We start from the raw sequence: 4,041 nt of genomic DNA on the forward strand, positions 1-4,041 counted from the left end.
GGAAGCGTGCACGGGGAGCCAGCCAGCCTCAGCACTGGGGTTCCCGTGCCTCCTGACCCCTCCCGGTCGCCACTGGGCTGTGGCTTTTGAACGGTCCCTTGGTCCGTGAAAGTGGTTCATAGCTCACAGGACAGACCCTGAAGTCCTCATGCCAGTGGCCCAGTGAAAACACAGAACAACCCTCAGATGCCATGCCTTTAGCACACACAGTCCAGGACCCTGCTCCCCAGAGGGTGGGGCCACTTCGATGCCACCTCCCACGGGCAGCGTGAACCTCGAGTCAGGAGGGGCACATTCTCAGCCGTGACTACCAAGCACTGTCCACAGCAGAGGCAGCAGTACCACCACCAGTGCCCACTGCTGGGCCCCCACCAGGTGCAGGCTCCCCGAGGGCTTCACACCCAAGGAGTCAGGATGACAGAAATGCAGCTGCAACAGCAGTGCTGAGAGGGTAGCCCCTGGGGACGTCGGAAACGGCCCTCCCCGCCCTGGTTAGAACTTGGCGATGCTTCTGACCCGCAGGGGCCGGGCACTTGGCCTCAGAGGGCATCACCAGTAGGAGCTCCTCAGTCCCCACCACAGCCCTGGGCTGCAGGCTCACCAAGGGGTTTTGTCCTTGTCACTGAGCCTCGAAGGTCTAGCCCCTCCAGAAAGCCATGTTCTCAGAGCAGCAGAGATGCTGGGAGAACACAGATCATTTCACGTGTGAAACCAAAGTTGCAGGGAAGACACAGGGTCCCTCTCCACCTGCTCATGGGGGACCCGGGCCTCGAGCTGGCTCTAGACCTTCAGAGCAGCTTTCCCCAGGAGCAGCTGGAGCGAGGGGCAGACGCACCCGGAGGGCACTTCCTGTGTTTTGTCCCGCCCTCTCATCTTGCCCCACGCGTGGGCCTCGGGACTGAATCCAGCCGGGTGCTGCCGGAGAAGGGCAGTGGGCAGGCCTTGGCGCCCATGGTGGCTCTCGGACTCTTCGATTTGGCCCAGAGCGTGCAGCCGCCTCGATTCCCGCTCAAGCTCCAGTGTCTTTCTGGCCACGGCCCTTGCGGCTGGCCCCAGGCTCTTGTGGGCACTCACGTGGTCTAACCGGAGTTCAGAAAACATGCTTGAGGTTTGGGAGAGAAGCAGGATGGGGTCTGTCCACTCCCTTCCTGTTGCTTTTTTCTCAGGGGATTAAGTTCCAAAGTCAGCAGTTAAGGGGAAAAGGCCTAGAGTCAAAATTACCCTTGAAAACCTCTTCAGTGGTACCCGAGAGTACGAGTGTGTGGTTCTCTGTGTGCAGCCCTGCGCAGCCATTGCCTGCAAGCTGATGGGTGAGCGCCGCGGCTCAGCAGTCGGCATGCATCTGTCTGGGCCTCCAAGCAAACCAGAAAGTGCCCGGGGCAGAGGGGGATGCTCACAGAAACCAATTCTGTTTTTAGAAATTTAACCCTAAGCCGCCCCAGAATTGCTTGATGCACAATACCAGGAAGGGGCACTGGCTTCCCCACATCGCCACCCCCAAAAAGTAGGTGAAGAAAACATTGGGTTTTCCCTTTCTTTCTTTGCCATTGGTATACACTAAGGGGTCATTATACTACATCACAGGCCAAACCCGGTTCCCGGCTGTTTTGGTAAATTAAGTTTTATTGGCACACAGCTATGCCCATGTGCTCACATACTGTCTATGGCTAGAGCTGCTTTCATGCTCCAACCACAGGGCTGAGGGATTAAGGGGCTACATTGCCCCTTAAAATGTTTCTATCTGGCCCTTTACAGGGAAACTTTAGTGATCCCTCAGATATTCTCATGTCTACAGCCATATATTAGAAGAATTCTAGTTTCTTATTGATTTGTAATACCACTTTATATATGAATGACTTTTTGTCACCCACTGAAAACATTTGGAATTTTGAAGAGAAAAGCGTATAACTTTTCTGTACTTACATCTGTCCATCTTTTCCTTTCTGGCTTTGGCCTTAAGAGCCAGGCTTCGTGATCACCCTGAGGTTGTAGACGTGTTCCTCATTGGTGTTTTCATCACAGTGCCTCGGTGATGAAAGGTCAGGGGTGCTTGTGGCAGACCTAGCACCACTGGCCTCAATTCTGTTCTGAGAAAGTGATTCTCAGTGACCACCTTAACCACTCGGCTCATGGCTTTCTCTGCTGTTGACTCACACAAAAGCCACTGAGGACTCCAGGGCCCCATAAGAAGGGTGACGATTACTGAGCTTAATAGCACGGTCTCTGTACCACCCGCCATATAGTGTCCCTGTTTGTGAAATGGGTCCTGGGTTCCGGTCCTGATCCCCTCACCTGCTATGGCAGAGGACTGCCTGTCTGTTTTCCCATCCATAGAGTAAGCATATTCTATGACTAGGTTTGGTGTGAGAAATAACTTAGCCCTTAGAACAGTGCCTGACACACAGTTTGTCCTCAATAAATGTGAATGGTTTCTATTCTTTTGTAGAGAAAATGCTTTAGACAAGTCATAGATAGGCAACCAATTTGTCAATCAGATAACAAAGGAAAATCAGCTTCCCTAAACCAAGTGACCTAGGCTGCTGGTATGGGGTCCTTGGGGTGGGCTAAGATACATGCATTAGGCACCTGCTGTGTGCATGGTGCAGTCCATGGTACAGTGAGGACACGGGTGACTCCAATAACCTGCAGAGGAGAGGCGAACAAAGCATTTTGAGAATTCAGTACAGTCGATCCTTGAACAGCATGGGTGTGAACTCTGTGGATCCACTTATCCATGGATTCTTTTCAATAAATACTGTAAATGTATTTTCTCTTCCTTATGATTTTCTTCATATTTTTTCTCTCTAGCTTAGTTTATTGTAAGACTAGAGTATATAATACATACAGCTTACAAACTGTGTTGACTGTGTTTTTCAGTAAGGCTTTGATCAACAGTAGGCTATTGGTAGTTAATTTGGGGGAGAATCAAAAGTTCTATGTGGATTTTCCACCTGCACAGGGGGTCGGTGCTAACCCCCGTGTTGTTCACGGGTCAACTGTGCTTGCTTCCGGAGGGTGTGATGGCCTGTAGGGATGGGCAGGAGGGAAGCTAGGATTTGAACAAGGATTGGGGCTAGTTGTAGAACTGCATGTGGCCAATTTGGGAAGAAGTGGGAGGAGAGGTTGGCATAGGATAGATGCTCAAAACGCTTATTGAATGAATGAAATGCTGATGGCAATGGCATAGAAAAGGGGTTCAGGGCTTAGGCCTCAGAGGCAGACCTGAGGCTATGTAACCCCTGTCTAAGCGTCACATTCTCATTCGTCAATACATGTGAGCACTTCCTGTGTACCCAGGCACTGTTACAGAGCTAGGTACATGGGGTGGGGGCAAGAACATTAACAAAGCACCAGAGAATTCCCAGGAACCGATAAATAGAGGAGACGAGGGGACCCCACCATGGGGAGGGGCACTGCGCATCGCCACCAGGGCAGCCTCCCAGAAGAGACCATCCAGGCGAAGCCATGAATGAAGTGAGAAGGGAAAGCAGAGGCTCTGGGGCACGAGTTGGGCACGGTGGGGCACAGGGCCCGGGATGCTGGTCTGGTTGGCATGCAGTCGGGGGAGGGCAGCAGGGCCAGGTCCCAGGGCCTGCAGGGAAGCGGGGGGTGGGGGGGGGAGGAGGCCAGGCTCAGAGCAGGGTTCTAGAAGGGAGGCCTTAAGTGCATGGAGGGGTTCAGAGCAAGGGAGTGAGACTAAGGATGCGAGAATGAGGGAACAGCAGGGCTGAGAGGGGGGGACTCTCGGTCTCCCCAAGGACAAAAGGTGGGAGAGACAGAGGGAGGGATACCAGCTGGACACCATGGAATGGCGGCAAAGGGCAGTGGCAGCTCCCTGTCTCTCTTCCTTGAGCCGGGACGCCTGGGTCTGTGAAGGCAGGAGCTCCCGCCGGCAGGAGACTGAGTCGGGATGGAGTGGTCATGCACGGACCCTCTCAGCGCTCGGAGCCAGACTGATGAGTCTGCAGGGTCGTGGCTACCACCCGCTAGCACTTGTGCACTGGAACTTTCTCCCATGCACAGCCAGGGAGCAAGCTCTGA

The 4,041-nt window shown here is 53.5% G+C and overlaps 1 protein-coding gene across 1 annotated transcript in view; it reads left to right on the forward strand.

Moving 5' to 3' along the window:
* NFATC2 (nuclear factor of activated T-cells, cytoplasmic, calcineurin-dependent 2) overlaps positions 1 to 4,041 on the forward strand; it is a 147,935-nt gene that overhangs the window by 137,082 nt on the left and 6,812 nt on the right. The gene's annotated exons all lie outside the window — the stretch shown is intronic.

Source organism: Myotis davidii, unplaced genomic scaffold (assembly GCF_000327345.1).
Source record: "Myotis davidii unplaced genomic scaffold, ASM32734v1 scaffold935, whole genome shotgun sequence".
Taxonomy (NCBI): domain Eukaryota; kingdom Metazoa; phylum Chordata; class Mammalia; order Chiroptera; family Vespertilionidae; genus Myotis; species Myotis davidii.